The following is an 18,487-nucleotide window of genomic DNA, read 5'->3' as shown; positions in this document are numbered from 1 at the left end:
CCACCTGGCACAGCATATCCACAGGAGTGAGTTCTCTGGCATCCCAAAACAAAGAGCAATATCCATACCACCTTCAGGATGTGCTCACCTGCTCATTGTAAATCTAAGACATGACACAGGAGAAATGCCACTTGGTCTAGGGCAAAGCCATAGAGCATGATAAGAAATAAATGGTGTGATCAACACCCTGACAGATCCCAGTGGTTTATTGGTACAGACTTAACCAAAGGCTACAGTGGAGCAGATGCCTGGAAACTGTAGAATTACAGACAGCAAAGAGGGCATCTGAGACAGTAGATGTATTTAGGTTTGGGTTGGATAAGCCATTTCCTTGCTGAGGTTTGTAGGCTTAGGCATAGGTTTAAGATTTGAAAAAAAAAACAAAAACTAAACCAGGGTTCAAATCTTAGATGGTATTCAAGAAACCTTAGAAAAGTTAGTAAGCTCCAAGTGTCCAAGGACATATTTTCCTTTTTAATCGGAAAGATTGATTTTGTGAAGTGTTAATGACATTTAAAGTGAGAAATGACTGCTGCATTTTCTTTCTTGGCTGCTACAGTATATCTGCTGAGATATATGGTGTATAATTGGCAAATACCTTCTAAAAGCAAGGTGATAAACAAATATATGTGAATCACCAACCCACAAGCAATCTATCAACAGGATAGTGATGTACTGGATCATTTTTTTCAAATCCTACTATATTTTACAGGCATCAAATGATCATGACAGCTTAAAGGTAAAAAAAGGTTTGTCCAAGGCTGTGGTCAACTTCAAATGTGGTTTTTTCCTTCAAAGTTTGTCTTTCCAATTTTCATTTTACATCTATATTACAATATTACTGTGTATTAATGTAAATTATTAGTCTGTGGAAAGATCTTTGTATAAATGGAATCCTGAAATCTATTCTCTAACAAATATTCATGTAGCTTAGTGGAAGTGTGTTAGAGGTGATGGTTTGCTCATATGATGTTCCTAAAGAACTTGATCAGACTTTGGAACAGATTATTAATATTCTGCATGGAATACTTAAGAGCAAATCTAAGAAATGTTAAACAACATATTTTTACATTAGCCAACATTAGTTTGCATTTACAGTTTTGCAGATCCCACTGAACTGCATTACTGAGTTGTTACAAGGGCACAGTTCAAAGGCAGACATTTTGGGAAAGTCAAAAGCACTCTGTGGTTACAGAATAAGAAATACATCTCCAGTGCCTTTTATTGAAAAAAAGAGAGACAGATCAGAACACTTGAAAATTTTGTATGTTTGCCTACAATTTTTTATGTTTAAAACTTTGCTGGTAAAAATTAAATCTGAAAGTGGCATGAACTTCTGTAACAGATCAAATGTTGAGCTTGTCAAGATGGTGAAGTAGGTGCTTGTGCCTTATGCCAGAATGAAATCCAGACTGCTGTGTTTAGCTACCTAAAGAAAAGTCATGTCTGAAGGATGGTCATTCAGACTTCTTTGCCCTGCCCCAGAGATTATTTCTATTGCTTTCATTGAATTTCTGCCTTATAAGAAAAGTTAAGATGTCTTCTAGTGCTGAATACCTTAGTGGTGGTAATATAAATCTACTAAAAACCATGATCATCAATGGACTTCATATAACTTCCAAAAAAGAGCCTGTTCTGTTATCTGGATCAATTCCAAATGTGATTGGTGGGTAGAAATAAATATCTCAGTATATTCACCTCTTAGTGGGCATGTGCTAGGAGTTGTTTATCAAAGAGGCTTTTTTGTAGTGCTGCACTCCAGATATTGAGAAGGACAACACTACTCAAATTGGCACAGCATCTGTTGGTTTGTGCAAAACCCTACATACTTTTATTTTTGTCATAGAGCTGCCAGCAAAATGTTGGTTTTATTTGCATATAAAAACCTGACAAGTGTGGTTTCAGGAAGTGGTCATGCTTTTAGTGCTGATTTGTGTCCTTCTCTTTGTGTGAACTGTGTGACTGTGAACAGGTTACTGATGACACCTAAATTAAAAAAAAATAAAAAAAAAAATATATATATATATGTATATGTATATATATATATATGTATATATATTATATATATATATATACACACATCACAAAAAACATAAAGGCTGTGGTCAGGTCTTCTAGAATAAAACACTATGTTCTGTTTTGCCTAAGATAGAAGCTGGCACATTTTTGTTACCTTTTCTAGAAAACCTTCCATCAACACTGCATTCAGAGTCATCAAAAGAGTGAGAGTGAGACCACCTCCACAAGCAGAGAGCAAATTCCTGGGAGATATTTTAGCAGCACATACCTGTTTGGAATGTTTGGTATGTTTGGTATGTTTTGCCTGCTCACCAGATGTCCAGCATACATAAGAGAGTACAAGGCATTGTAATTTATAACTTGGACTGAGCAGCTACAGCCCAATCTGAAATTTGACTTCACCACTTTTCTAACTAACAGGTACTTCAAATGTTTTGAGTGTGGAAAGAAACAGTTTATTTCTAGAACATTTGATTCATTTCTGCTTACTGTATTTTAAATGTAATTGGTAGTATCTAGTGAATAAAATTGAGACTGATTTTAGCAATATTTTATTTCAAATTTATCTCCAAACTAAATAATTCAATCCAGTATGCTAAATTTGGGTTGTTTCCAATTAGTATTCTGGAAAGATACAATAAGATTTGTAAGCAGCAGTTTCCAGCTATGAAAAATTACTAATTTTTAAAATGCTATCTTTACGTGTTGCCTGGTATATCCATTGAATTGTTATCAACATTACAGAATTACAGATTTTTTTATTTATCATTTTAAGATCAATACTATCAAGGAATGAAGAACATTTATTTGTTTTCCAAAGCACTAAAGAATTTGAAAAACTCACTGGAAGGCAGAATGCAATCTTATTTCTTTATGAATGCAAGCAATTCTCAAACTCACTTTTAAGAGAAAGTTATTAGTAACAGTTTTTTGTGTACATTATTTAAAATAGTGTTATTCCTAACATGCAAGCAAGCTCATTATTTGGAAACACGTATAACATGCATTTCATTTGGTACAAGGACTGGTGATATTCCAGTATTCCAGAATGGAAGGTGATTCCTTTCTCAAGTGTCGCAGACTCAGCTTTACAGATGGTTTCCTCTCCAAAAGCTGTTGAAGGCACAGCAAATCCTTCAGTCACCCCGAGTCACTTGTTTGTCAGGCCAGTAATCTCCCTTTCCCTCAGTGCTAAGGATCATCATGTGACACAGGAATGCTCCAAGTGTCAATCTGCAAGTCTGATTTGCTCAGTCTATATTTGATATCAGTCTTGGTGTGGTTTTACCCTGTTGAATCTCCTCAGTCTCTTGATGTCACAGGAATGACTCCTAAATCATACCAGATTATGCCAGTAAATAAAAAGAAATGTTTAGTCAGCTTCTTCTCACAGTGAACACGCTGTGAATCTAGGATTAATCTGGTATAACTCTCTTTTCATTTACAAGAATGGCCTGGTTATCAATGTGTCTTTTTCATACATGAACATATGTGAGACATCTAACAGTCAGTGGTGTACTTCATTTTTCTATCAATTTCTTAATCCTGCTTCTTTTCCATTATAATTCCTATACCATTTGCAAACTGCTAACTTGTAAATACTGTTGTCATCTCTTTAATCTATCTTGTACAATATTAATACTTCTTCAATCATTGACACTTATCTGGCCTTCTAGCATTCATTATAAATTAACATCAGAGATTTTTCAGATTACTGGATGGTTCAACAGTTTCAGGGACTTGGGGCCAGTTTTTGATATTGATCTTCAGAAGATACTTGTCACTGTTGTTGACAGAAAATATTCTATCATTCTCAGATGGAGAAGAATTTCATATGGGAGTTTGGGTCACCACTAAAAATCTGAACAGGCGTCAAAAGTAGGCATAAGGATTGAATCTGTCTGTGGAGCTGATTGGATGCAGCTCCAGGTTCTGCTTTGGATGCAGCAGATTGGCTTCCACCAGCCTCTTGACTCAATGGGTGGAGACTGTCCAAGAGCCTGAGTGCTGCTTTCTTCCCCAGGAGTTCAATACAAGAGAGTGCCACCAGATATTCTTTCTCTTCTGCATGTCTCTTAGAGCCAGATGCCTGCTGTTCTCTAGGAGTCTTAGTCAGTTTTTTGTAGTCAGGTTCATTTTTCTGTCCCTGGAATATCTGAACAGCAGTTGCACAGAGAAAAAGCAAGAGGAAGTAGCAGTATAAATACATTTCAAAGTTATGACTTAGTAGAACTAATAAAGACCTGGTGGGATGATTCATCTAGCAGGAACATTAATATAAGCGGCGGAATTTGTTCAGAGCAAGTAGACAGAGAAAAGGATGTAGGTATTTCCTTATATGTTAATGTACACATAGGCATCTCTTGCTCTGAGGTTAATAATAAAGAGGCTCAAAAGTTGTCTCATAATTTCTGAGTACAATTTAAAGGACAAAAAGTGTTGGTACCCTGATGGGGGTCAATAGTTGGACAGCTAGCCAGGAAATCACATGATGAGCTTTTTGTAAGCAGAATTATCCAAACACCAGCATTCAGTGCCACCAGCATTGATTCCAAAAATCTGCACATTGGAAGGAATGCCCTCAGGCAGTTGGCTAATTTTTGAGAAGTTTTAGTAGAAATTTTCTATGTAGAAGCTGGAAAATGAAAAGAGAGATGACATTTTCCAAATATGATTCTCTAATTTGGTAGAACATAAAGGAAAAAGCAAAAGTTAAAAGCAACTCGGGCACTTCTTGAGCAACGATGAGGCAGCAGAATTCATGACAAACAGGAAGAGATGCAATGTGCTTCAGCAGAGCAGATTATAGGAATTCAGAGAACTAGTAAGTGAGATCCTGTGGGAGACAATTCTGAGAGAGAGTTAAATGAAGTAGGCAGATCTTTAAAGGAACTATGTTAAATGCAAGTTTATGCAAAACTATGCAAAAGAAAACTATGCAAAATTGCAAGTTATGACAGTGCGGAGGAAGGGAAGGAGCTGCAGATCACTCACCAAGGAGAAGAATTTAAAGAAAGATGAATGGATGAACATGTGAGACCAAAGAGAGAAAATCAAAAGCAGAGAGTGAAACCATGTGGTGCACAGGTGATGCATGCTTCTCAGCATATTGATGCACCAACAGGCAGAGGAAGCTAAAGACAGAGTTAGCCCACTTCTCTGCAGAGTGAAGGGCATTTGCAAACAATGCCTGGAAAGCTGATAGATTCAGCTCTTTTGTTTCATTCAAAAGGTCAGTTATAAGCAGATGGTATCATGACAAAAAGGGCAAGAACTTAAAAAAGAAAACATTTGAAGTTAGGCAAGCAAATGAGCTATCTTGTGATCAGCCAGTCCAAAATTATATTCTGAAAATCCAGAAGATAAAAGGTGCCTATATTTAAAAAGTAATAGAAGAGTGAGGTTAAAATTATAATACATGGAGTTAATTTTATTTCCTGTAGAAATAGTGAAAAAAATAACATATTAGATATGAACATTTAAAAAATACTATATATAGAGAAAGGATTTGTCAATAAAATCCAGGTCAAGCCAAAATAAACTCAATCTGTCATAGGACATGCTTCACATGGCTTTACAAAAACAGTGGATACCACGTCTTGAATTTAGTGAGTCCCTGGACACTGTCTCCTAGAACACTCTTGTAAGTAAGCTGGGAACATATGGTCTTTATGAAAAGGCTGTAAAGGAAAGAAATCAAACTGTGGCAATATATTGAGTGGGGTTTTTTCAGGAATAATCTGTGCTTGTTCCAGAATTAGTTGATATTTTCTTCAATGACTTGGCTGATGGAAAAGTGCGGGTGCCTTATATATTTGCAAATGATACCTAGTTAGGAGGGAATGCACGTAGCAGATTAAAACTCAAAACACTCATGGCTATTTAGAGAAGAGATGTGAGGCAAACCAGGAGGTAATTCAATAGGGAAAAGTCAGTTGTACTTTGAGAACAATAGCCATCTATCCAAGCACTGGACAAGAGTCCTCATGTGGTTGTTGTGTATTTATTTCAGAAAAGGAGTGAGGAGCTCATAGAAAATTATGAGATGAGCATGAGCTGGTAAAACATGCATCTCTAAAAAGCCACTTGCCATTTGCATTGTGGTGGTAATCCTGGAAGAAAAGAAATCAGTTTCCCTGGGGTCTGTGCCTGCCCTGGTTTGACCCCACCTGCCTTGCACTTTGGTGCTGGGCATTGGTGAGATCCTGTGATGCCTCAGACTGCAAATATCCTCATGAGCAACCTGTGCACTATCTCCTTTTGTTTCTGATCTAGTAAGTCCTGAACTTTTTAAACTGAGACCTGTCAATTCTTTGGAAAACATGCTATTCCAATATTTATGCAGTAGCTTGGTCCTGTCTAGGAGTGGTAACATCCTGTAATTTTCCTACTGGTTAGCAATGTCACTAGTGTCTATTGCAAAGAGGGCCTTAGAACTGGATTCAGATTTGCTGAAAAGCAAATGGCCTTTTAAAAAAAGTGTATAATTTCACTCTTAGAACTACTTAAAATTTTCACAAGGAGTTAACTCTTTTTTTTTTTTTTCTGTTTAAGGTTTGTCCTTGAGTAGTTGTTTACCATCACTTTCCATAGATATATTATTATCTAGACCTGCCCATTAAGTAGTTTCTGGAAGCAGATTTTGGTTCAAAGTCCATTTCCAGGCATTTAAATCCCCCAAATGCCACCATGGCTGAATGTTATTTTTGGGGAGGGGGGACGACAATTAAAAATAATGTCACAGTGCAATTCAGTAACAGAAAGCAGACTGCTCCAAACTCCAGCAAAGCCTTTCACCAGATAGACACACTCTAAATATATGAGAAATTTCTATGAGAAATTTTGAACGATGCTGCCACTGCCATTCCCCATTTATATCACAGTAACAGAAGTGAGATCAGATTTCAGATTATTGCTGATATCTGGAGTGTCAATGTCCCACACCAGGCTGGATCATGTTCTGTTTGTGAACTATAATGTACAACAAAAGTTTTCAGGAAAGTTTTGAAGTTATTTATGACTTAGGCTGGAATAATTTTGGTTTTCTTTTCTTTCTCTCAAAAAGATGGTTGAGTTGAGGCACAGCTAAACAAGTCCACCTCTAAAGGGGAAATATGAGAGTGCTATAATGGGAGACAGCACTTCTGCTATGTGACCAAGTCACTGTATAATGCATTACCTTATCCACCCCCAACCTTAAAAGACAGAAATGGATTTAGCTTCTAAGTTCTAACAAATTAGGGCCTTAAAAATGGATTTAACATTAATAAATCATATTAAATCCTCCATTTGAAGTCCTCAAGACAACATGATGTCTTTGGAAAGAAACATATATTTGATAAGAAAATGTAGAAATATGTTTTCTAGCAGACTACTCCACTAAATTTGTCTTATTATTATAATTTTAAATCTGGAAGCATTTAGAAGCTTCTTAAGAGGTTGGGATGTTAAATTAATCAGAGATGACAGATTGGTGGGCAGATGAGAACAAGCACTATCATGAATTGGTGTCATGTGACCCTGAAATTTAAGGTACTGTCAGATTGTGCTGTTAGTATATCTGAAAAACATTTATAAACCAGAATTTTCAAAGGAAGTAGATGTTTTTATACCATTTTCTTCCCGATTTTGATGTTTTCTTTTAGAAGAACAGAAACATTCAGTAACTTTATGAAGGACTTTGAGGAAATCTATACATTTTTCACCACTGTCAAAATCTCTTTATTGCTTCAGCAGGTGTTCAAAAGCAGCAGATCTACCAAAACCTTCATGACCTCCAAAAGTCTGCAACCTGCCCAGCTGGTCCTCTGAGATGAAGTCCATACAATGAACCTGCTACCTAAGGCCACCATAGCAATTTGTGCAATGGGCTTGAATCCTACTTTTTTTTTCTTCAAACTAGAAGAATGGTTAAATGGATTATGGTGCATGAGATTGAATTAACTTGCTGAAGGAAAAAAGCTACACTGAGATATTTTTTACATTTTGAAGCAGGTTGCAAATAGCCAAACCCAATAAGAAGTAATATGTCAGATAAAGATGAATAAGAACTTGAGTTATACATTTGATTAAATAGGCAAACATAATTGTTTTGTTTTCTGGTTTAGGAGGACAGATAGAATGTAAAACAGGGCAGGTGAAGGAGGCTTGAGCACAAATTTGTAACAATACCTTAAAAGTCAGATTCTAACCTGTAAGTATGAGCCATGCGATACAAATAAATGATAGCTGTGTGGCATATTTGAGCTGAATATTGGATATAAAATAGCAACCAAATGTCTGGAGAGCAGCTGCTTGCCTATCTATAAGACATCTGGCTCTTTTCCTCAGCTCAGGAAGAACTTGCTGCTACAGCCAACTGTTGTGTTTCAGAGACCTGTTTTATTTTCCAGCATAAAATGTAAGTGCAATGTGACACAAAGCAATTTTCCCTTTTGAATTGCTTAGAATTTTTAGGTTCCTTTTGTGTGGATTTATACTGCATAAACCTCTGCTTCTTTTGCCACCCTTTCCTGTTGCCCTTCCTATATTCCCCAATCTACTAGTCAGGCATGATCATTACAACTGGCATAATTGCCCTGTCTTTAAAAGGCCTGCTACTTTGTCATGATGGTGTTTCTATTATTTAACACAGGCTGGAGAAAGATCACATTAAATCTTTCTTTATGAGACAAATGCAGCTTCCTGAATCTGTGGAGACAGGAGGCTGCAGCTACTCTTGAGTGCACTGCACTGCCTGTCAGTGCTGTCTCCTGGTGCCCCTTACAGCCTCCAGCTATAGGGCAGTTTTCTTTATGTCTTTGCTGATTTCTCTCCCTCCAGAGGAATGCTGAATTGTCTAGAAAAACAACACAGAGGTGTTTTTTTGTCTAAGAGACACATGGTATATCAAACCTATAGTTCACAAGCTAAAAATCTTTCTTTTTCAAGAAATATAGAAAATTTGATTTACTTTTTAATATGAGTAAATGGAATTAAATTCTGTCTCTTGAAAACCACCGAGCTGGCTGGAAAGTCAAAAAGCCTTCCACTTCTATTTTCTACTTTTCTTTTCAGGTTTTCAAATGTTTCCTGAAGCACCCACTGAGAAAATGAAGCTGAACCTAAAGATCACTCTGTGCACCTTGTTTGTTCCAGGGTGGCTGGTGAATATATAGGTAAACTTTTCTTGTGAACTTTTAGAAGCTATCCGAGGTGCAGACTGGCATTCTATTTATCCATGTAGAAATCAAACCAGGGCTTTTTTAATTGATTGGAGTGACTATTTTCCTTCCTTCTTCCTTCCTTCCTTCCTTCCTTCTTCCTTCCTTCCTTCCTTCCTTCCCTTCCTTCCTGCCTGCTTCCTTCTTCCCTTCCTTCCTTCCTTCCTTACTTCCTTCCTTCCTTACTTGCCTTCTTTCATTACTTCTTACTTCAGCCACTCCTTCCTGCCTCCTTCATTTCCGCCACTTCCTTACTTCCTTCCTTCCTAAGGAAGAAAAGGACGGACGGAAGGAAGGAAGGAAGGCAAGAAGGAAGGAAGGACTTCCGTCCTACTGCTTAATTTAATTCCTTCATTCCTTCTTCTTCCTTCCTTCCTTCCTTCCTTCCTTCCCTCCTCCTTCCGCACTTCCTTCCTTCCTTCTTACTCCTTCCTCAAGCAATTCCCCTCCGCCAAACTTCCTTCCTTCCTTTCCTTAGCCACTTCCTTCCGCCATTCCTTCCGCCACTTCTTCATTCAGCACTTCCTTCCTTCCGCCACTTCCTTCCGGCCACTCTTCCGCCACTTCCTTCTCCGCACTTCATTCCTTCCGCCACTTCCTCCGCCACTTCCTTCCGCAACTTCCTTCAGCCACTTCCTTCGCCACTTCCGCCACTTCCTTCGCCACTTCCGCCGCCACTTCCCTCCGCCACACCTTCCTTCCGCCACTGAAGGCAGGCAGAAAAACGGAAGGAAGGATAGGGGGAGAAAAGGACGTCAAGGAAAGACGGCCGGCCCGGGCCGAAGTCAGGTAAGGGAAGTAAGGAAGGAAGGGACGGACAAAGGAAAGAATTCCGGCAGTAATTAGTCCTTCCTTCATGCCGTCCTTCCTTCCTTCCTTCCTGCATTCCGCCTGACTTCAATCCTGCCCATTCCTTCCTTCCTTCCTTTCCTTCCTTCCTTCCTTCCTTCCTTCTTCCGCACTTCCGCCACTTCCCCACTTCCGCCCAACTTCTTCCGCCACTTACTTCCTTACGCCACTTCCTTCCGCCCCACGTCTTCCTTCACCACTTCCTTCCTTCCTTCCGCATTCCGCCACTTCGCCACTTCGCCACTTCCGCCATTCAGCCACTTCCTCCGGACACTTCCTTCCGCCTATCCTTTCCGCCACTTCCGACAACTTCCGACACGTCCGCCACTTCCTTCCGCCACTTCCTTCCGCCACTTCCTTCCTTCCTTGTGGGAACTCATCCACTGATGATTTTTTACCCTAAAGACATGATCCTTGCTATGCTTTTACACCTTCTACTTTATGAGTTATGATTTAACTACAACACAGAGAAGCAGACTGTACTCTTGCAGAGCAGTACCTTGAGGGCATCCAAAGAACATGCACCAAATTCCCTTCTAGCATTGCTAAAATGAAAACCTTAGAGAATTCACTCCTAAATTATCACTTTAAATTTCCCATTAAGTTATAATAGCAAATGAATCCAGAGAAGGAGATAACAGATTATATAAGGAGTTACTCAACTATGTTATGTTAGCCTATAAGCGTTCCTTTAGAGTGAGAGAGAAGCTGTAGCTATAGCAGAAAAAAGTTTCTCCTTTTACAGCATTTGGTCTGAAGACTGTTTATTTTGGAAACTTTCTCCTCGATTGTGTTGCAGTGGGAGGAGTTTTCACAGTGGGCAATTAATTTTAATCAAAACCATCATCCATTTTGGCTAAAAAAAATGTGTGTTCAAGTAGGTTTGAAGGAAGAGTGAACCCTTTTGTCCTTTAAAAATACATAATCTGATTTGGCAGCTCACATTTGTGGTGTCTCTGTGGTAGATTTTCTATTAAATTTATTTAAATACTCCCATCCCTGAGAAAATAAGCTACATGAGCTGGTTTGAGACCTTCATTAAAGTCTACTCCAAAGCATGTTTTATATGAAAAATGGCTTTGCTGCTGAGAATGATTGGTATGTCAAGAATTTCATTTCAGCCAACATTTTTGTTATTAGAAGCAGCTTCTGTTGTCTACAGAGGGGTTTTGTTCAGAAAGATATAATGCAAGATACGAAAAAAGCATCCTTCCAGTGTTCTTATCTACTATGCAATACTTCTATTGTAAGCATAGATAATAACAATACTAATATTTTTTTCATTTCCTTGGGTGCTGCTTCTTACTCACATCTTATAACGGTACTCTTGATTTTACTGCTGCTGCTCTGTGAGCTAGAAAAATAATCAAAGGGCTTGTTTTTCAGCGTGTTTATTGAAACCTTAGAACTGGATGCCTTTAAGGTGATCTTTTAAATCCCTTTTGCCTTTTTGTATTTCCTGTGTAAAATACAAAGACTATCACATTAAAACATGTTTTCCTTAATGTTTCCTGCATCATTAAATCTTGACAGGCCCATTTCTCTTCCATTTCCTTTTGAAAGAACACCAGTTTCTGAAGAGTGGAAGGAGGGAGGATTGAAGTAGGTCACAGCCTTTGGTGACATAACCAGGACAGTCCTTTCAAAGTATTCAACAGCCAGATCATCCATAGATTGGAAGGAAAATGAGAATCCAATTAAAGCCAAAATAAACAGACTGATACTTTCCTCAATAGGTTTCAGTGGTTTCTGTTGTGTTCTGTTGTTTATATCCTGTCCCACCCTCACTCTTCTGGAAACTTTATAATCTTTTTTGTGCACTGATAAGCAAGTTTTAAAATTCTCTCAACTCTATAGGACCATAAGTTTCTTTGGATAGCTGAAACAAATTTCTTTGCATCTTTTAAAACATCTACCATATTTTATTACTACTGTGACTATTTTTACAAAATCCTTGCTTCCTGACCAGCAACCACATTCCCAGGGACTGTTTGCATATGCCAGCAACAGATAAAGTTAACACATCTGAAGCAGCAAAGGAATGGCAGTAATGCACTGGATGGTTCATGCTCTTTCATTTCTATTTTTGGTTGGTTTTTTATACAAGTTGTCCTACCCTATCCTGAAAAAAACAAACAAAACCTGACTAAAACAGAAAATGAAAGTTTGTGATGCTTGCTGGGAGATAAAACACTGATTATTTTATGTTGTCACTGACAATAGGCTGACAAGGTAGTGATCATCACAAATTCATCACAGCCACTGGAAGAGAAGCACCACACTTCCTCACCTGATCTCATGAGCTCTCAGGATCTACTGTGAAACTCTTACATGGTAGCCAACAGCAACAAGTGATTTTCTTGATGCAAGTATTAATTTTCTTAATACTTTTTTGGCCTTGTCCAGTGTAGAATGTACAAAGAACAGTCCAGTCAATAGCAGCCAAATATCCCTGGAGCATCTTGAAACACAGCAACAGCTTGGGCACGGTTAGACAAGGCATCCTAGAAGCAAAGGATACAAAACAATTATGAAAGGAGAAGATGGGATAACCTTGCCCACAGTGTCTGCTCTCAGGTCAATGTTAAACACAGCAGGGAAGGGCATAGAGACCAAGTAGAAATATTCTACACACCAGCTGAGTGAGCTGGATACCACGTCCTTAAGGGTGTTCGGGAGTATGTTTTAAATATTCCTGCTCCCTATCTCTAACCAACAAGATCCTGTAATTTCCAGCCACTTCCGTGCTTGCCAGTTGCTGACTGTCAACAGTAAGCACAGCTGGCAAACACAGAAGTTGAAGCAGTTAAAGGATGTGTCATATTTCACTGGAAGTTTATTATAATTTGCAGTTGAACTTGATTACTTAAAGGTCATCTCACTTCCGTACATAATCAGTTTTCCTTGCTCCCAATTTTACTTATACAATTGTCAAACTAAAATAATTAAGGAGGAATTACATATGGGGAAATAAATTGTTTTCATGCACCAAAGAGCACAGAATTATTAAACAGTTGAAGTTGGAAGGGACCTCTGGAGCTCATCAGGTCCAACCCCCTTCTCAAGCAGGTTCATTTAGAGCAGGTTGCCCAGTACCATGACCAGATGCCTTTTGAACATCTCTAAGGATGGAGACTTTAAAACCTCTCTGGGCAACTTGTACCAGTGATCAGTCACTCTCAGAGTGCAAAAGGGTTTTCTTTTCTCAGACGAAACCTCCTATTGCAGTTTGCACCCATTGCCTCTTGTCCTGTCAGTTAAAGATAATGTAATGTCCTGCAGTGAAACAAGTAGATGGAAGATAATTCTTGTGTTTCATTGTAGAGTCCAGCTGAAGTAAGTAGTGATGGCTAAAGATGAGAGTCTCTTCAAAATCATTGGTTCATTTCTGGCAAAGAAATAAAATTGCATGATGAAACCTCTTCAGCAGTGTCATCCTCTTGTAGATGCAGGTTTCATGTTGGACAAGGCTTTAATGAGAAAACTGTAAAATATTACCTTAGTCAACTTGACAAGCCTAATTCTTCCAACATTTAGTCTTGAAACCTACAAATCCCAGCTGCAAGTACCCCCAAAATCTTCAAAAGTGAGCAGTAGGTAATACCTGCTTCTTTTAATTCTTTCTACCTTTGCTGAGCTCTGTCCTTTTCTGCTGCAGCTACTTAATTTTTCTCCCTAGCATTACTAGTTGCCCAGATTTTACTATAATGATTATTCATCAAGTTTTTTTTCTCTCTTGAGCACTGAAAAATAGCCATGTCACAGTGATGCAGCACAAACTCCAGACACCAATCCTTTTGATGCCATGGCTGAGTCACTGCAGGTAGAATGCTGCTGGTGGCTGTGTCACAGGGGCTGTGGGTGACATGGGAGGCCCAGGATGGCTGCCTGGACTGGCTGGGCCTGATGCCCATGGCAATGGGGAGTGGATGCTTCTCTTTTGCTGCTTCTTCTGTCTAATACATCTGGGTACCTGGACAGGGGTGAAGCCAGACCATGTCACTCTCTCATTCTCTACCTCCTCTGACACTCCGCTGGAGAATGTTGCAAGTTTCTGAAAGGATATTGACCTAAGGATAAGAGAAAACACACAGTCCCAGTCTGTGCACTATCAGGGTTCTAGAGGCACCTAGAAAATCTTCATAATCCTGGATAAAGGGAGCTCCACCCTATTCTCCCTCTCTGTATGCATCCTGATCTTACAAGGAGCTGAAAGCTCCTCAGAGCCATGGATAAATGAAGCTACTCATCACCCACCTTCTCTGAGAGAAACTTGCTGTAAAATTTCTGATTCATAAACCCATTGGCTGTTTTTGGTTTGTGCTGCCTTTTTACTGGAAAACTTTTGAGCCTTTTCCTTTTGCATAGCAATTGCATAAGCCTAATTTTTTAAAGAAAAGATCCCCCGCTGCCAGGCTTTTCTATACAGACCAGGTCCTCAAGGGACTCACCTCTCAATATCTTTCACCCCAATTTCTATTTTCCTTTTTAGTCACATCTTTCCAGTTGGATAGAGAAACTTGCTATCTGACAGCAAAATTGCATTTTTTACCCCGTAAGGTGAGAGTCTCTTGCCATTCCCTTTTGTTTCATGCTCTTTATTTAGTGAGAAAGGGCAGGTTAGGGACTCTGACCTGAGTAACTCAAGGCTGTTTTTGGAAAATCTGCTGAAGACAGAAAATAGGCAGGATACTTTGTTCTTCTTTTATTAATCTAGATCAGAAATTACTTATATGAGGAAACATTGCCGTGGAACTGGGGATCACTTAGAATATAGTTGTACCATGTGGAACTTTTCCCCCCTTTGTTAAAGAAAGGTATTCAATAAGCAGCATAAGGCAGGTAAAATAACTGGAAAATGATGCTGTAACAGAGGCAACCCTTTCTTGAAGATCTAAGGTACGGCACAGTGATTTGCCCTAATTGCTGTTGTACTTTTATCATCCTTAATCGTTTTTATGCTATCCCAGTTCTATCTGGGGGGTTCCAACCAAGGTTAGGGTTTCAAAACATTTAATGTACAAAATATATAAAATAGGATTGTCCCTTCTCACTCATTGCAAGGGCACATGGGAGTTCAACACAGCACTGACATTAATGATAATAACACAGAAAGATGTTCACAGTGGTCCTTATAATCAACCCCTGTCATAGCACTCAGCAGTCATAAATTTAGCAGAAGAAATTGGCTCCAGGGAATACACAGTCTTTATCCAAGCCTGTCACTGCACTAAATTAACTAAGATTCCTGTCTTTAAACACAGAGGTCTTGGCTTGCTTTCTTTGGCAAGATACTGCCACGAGTAACATGGAGTTAAAGATATAAAATTAGAAGAAATACATCAATAAAAATAATTGAAATACTAGAGTTTCATTTCACCAAAACTGATAAACCTTTCTATCTTTATGCTTTTATGTATAGAAGGGTTTATCAAGGCAAATAATTTGATGTTATTGAGATGGTGCTAGGAAGATAATAATTGCCTTTTTTAAGGAAGAAAAGGAATAAGTCAATTTAGGTAGACTAAATCTGCTCTCATCTTTTGCCCTTGTATTCCTGCTTCTTTGAAGCCAAAGCAGTAAAAAATCTATGTGCCAAAAGAAAGGAAAAATTCCTGCAAAGCAAGAAAATGTAGCCCTACTTTTCTAATGTCTCGGAGAGAGCAACTGTATTGAAAAAATTCTCAGGCTACCTCTAAGCAGCCGGCACAGATGTTAGAAGTGCTTTAATTGTGTTAGCATAGTACTCCCCCAGGTCTGTTCTCCTGTCTGAGCAACACCATAAGCCCAGGGAAAGCACCTTATTAACGCAATTGCACTTCTCTCAGGCTGAGCCAGCCTGTTCACATTTAGCTGATATTTTACAAAATCTAGGCTTAGATTGACTTTGACTTGCTGTTGGTAAGGAAGTGCAGAGAAGAACAGACACTGATGGATTTTGGCACAGGGTGGGAAAAAAAAATTTCATAAAAAAGCAGGCTGGTTCCAGTCTGGATGGCAATGAGAGTCTCTCTTGCAAGGGTTCTTCCAGCAGCATCTTCAGCTGGATCAGGAGACCCTCCCGAAACTGCTGTTTTGTTCAGTTGTTATAGTCAGCTGAACCATGGTCCTGAGAGACTGCTCCAGCATGGGCATGATCCATCACTGAGTACCTTAAACTAAATAAGAAGCATATCCTAGATATTCTATCTGCATAAGATTGCCCTACACAGTCATTTCAACAGCTGAAGGAACACTTTCTACTATTTTCAAGTATCTTATCTTGTATAGTTTGATCAATTCTGCAGCAAGAACCACCCAGAGAGTCTTTGGGATGGCCTGATTCTTCACACAGGATATTAATCTGCACACTGAAGATGTGTGCAGACTAAGAAAATTATTAGTACAAATGGCTGCTACATCTCAGAAATTACCTTTCATTTTGTCTCTTGATGCTCTCATACTTCTCTTAGTTTCATCATGTCTTACCCAAAATACATCTTGGTCCTACTGGCACTGCTAGAAGTCAGGGGTTTTTTCATATGGCTTTGAAACACAGTTTTTGTTAAAAATATGTTTTTAAATCCCAAATTCAGATAGTACTGTGTACATGTCTTTAACTTCTATTGAGTCTGACAACTTTATGTAGGAAGCTGTGCTATGACAATAAAGCCCAGGCCTCTGCTTAGAGAACAGTATTTACTGTTCTCTTCCCTGACTCCTGTGTGATAGAAGTGATCTATCCACTTGAATATGGAATTTGGTTCAGAAAGTATTTTAGTTTCAGTAGTATTTAGAAGTCAAACCTGGAAGTTGGAAAATGGATCTCAGCACTTCCTTTCCTTGAGTTACTCAATGGAGTAACAAGGTTATCTTTTCCCAAAATTGGTTGCCTGTCAATTTGGACTGTTTCACGTGCACTTGAGTCAGAAGGAATCCAGTTAGTTACTAAATTTTCATTTTCTGTTACTTCTGGCTTCTCAAAGCTATTTAAATTCAGATATTTACTTCTTAGCTTTGATGTGGCTTTATGATGTTTTTGTTGTGGCAAAAATTGTAGAAGAATAATGTTTCCCTCACCAATTTGGTTGATACATATTTGATGCAAGCATTTTGACAATCAACAGTGAAACACCTGCGTTAGATTGAAATGGCTTTTGAAATGCTGAAAATTTTTTTTAAAATGCTGTCATGTGCTGTTTTCCACATACTTCTACCTGGGACATACTCAGCATGTTATTTTAAAGAAAGCACATTAAAATAATTAACTGAGTAATCTGAAGGCCAATTGTATATCACACACTGAATCACAGGATGGGTAAGGTTGGAAAGACCACTGGAGGTCACCTGGTCCAACATCCCTGCTCAAGCAGGGTTCTCCAGAGCACGTTACTCAGAATTGTGTCCAGATGGCTTTTGAATGTCTCCAGAGAAGTAGACTTCACAATTTGTCTGAGCAACCTGTTCCAGTGCTCAGTCACTTACACAGTTAAGCTCTTCCTCATGTTTAGGTGGAACTCCTCATGTTCCAGTTTCTTCCCATAGCCTCACAGTCTCATTGCTGGAACCACTGATCAGAGCCTGGCTCCATCCTCTTGGCACCCTCCCTTCAAATACTTCTATACATTGATATGTCTCAGTCTTCTCCTCTTCAGGCTAAAAAAATATGGAGTGTTCCATATGTGGCTATGATATATGAACTTGCATATAACATATCATATCAATCTCATCACTAATGTTACTCTTTTCTTCTCCTGATTTATTGTCCTGGAAAAGTAAGATGATTACAGTCTCCACACAAACAGCATTTTGGTTGAGAAGTCCCACCCAGCTGGCTCCTCCCTAGCCTTTTCATTTCCTCTGGCACATGGCAGCAGATGTGGTTGCTATCCAGCTAATTAAAATTACCTTTACTTACAGAGTGAACCAGTCAGTACCTCTATTTAATGCAGAGAACTACCATTAAAGAATATTAACTATACAATACACCTGTGCAGAATTTTAGAAGATAATGCACCTCCTGCCAGTTTGGAAAATGAAAAGAAAATGGGATACTTCTGTTTCCACTGTTTTACTAACCCATATCAGTAAAGCTACTTAGGAGCTTTGTATGGTAGAAATCAGACAAGAACAGATGCACAGAAGAGCTTTATCTGTAGCTGCCATTCAAATGTAATCCCAGACAAAAGGGGTGAAATTTACCAGTCAAAATAATATTTAGCATCATTTTAAGACATCCTTCCTACTTCCTCGTTCCAGAAAGACAGAAGTCTCACATAGGTCCTATATGATCTGGTAAATTATGTTCAGGTGTCTCAGATACTCCAGGATGTCTAAAAGGCCATTAAAGGCCTAGGAATTCAACTCCAAGTGTTCCTTGTACTCTTGGTATTATAGTACAATATAAGTAAATTGTAATTAAAAGTTAATATAGTATC

General features: G+C 38.7%; 1 protein-coding gene across 2 annotated transcripts in view; it reads right to left on the bottom strand.

Annotated features, from left to right (window-relative positions):
* Nucleotides 1–2,868: 2,868 nt before the first annotated feature.
* Nucleotides 2,869–18,487, bottom strand: part of HTR1B (5-hydroxytryptamine receptor 1B) — a 55,734-nt gene continuing 40,115 nt past the window's right edge. Inside the window, exons 3-4 of one of the 2 annotated variants that reach the window (XM_050972899.1) lie at nucleotides 12,361–12,574; nucleotides 2,869–4,174 (exon numbers count right to left, since the gene is read on the bottom strand). The gene's annotated coding sequence lies outside the window, so the exon portion shown is untranslated. The remainder of the gene's footprint in view (nucleotides 4,175–12,360; nucleotides 12,575–18,487) is intronic. The other variant, XM_050972900.1, reaches the window with a different exon arrangement.

Source organism: Serinus canaria, chromosome 3 (genome assembly GCF_022539315.1).
Source record: "Serinus canaria isolate serCan28SL12 chromosome 3, serCan2020, whole genome shotgun sequence".
In the NCBI taxonomy this organism is placed as follows: Eukaryota; Metazoa; Chordata; class Aves; order Passeriformes; family Fringillidae; genus Serinus; species Serinus canaria.
The sequence above is the reverse complement of the archived record's forward strand: the minus strand, read 5'-3'. Positions and strand labels throughout refer to the sequence as shown.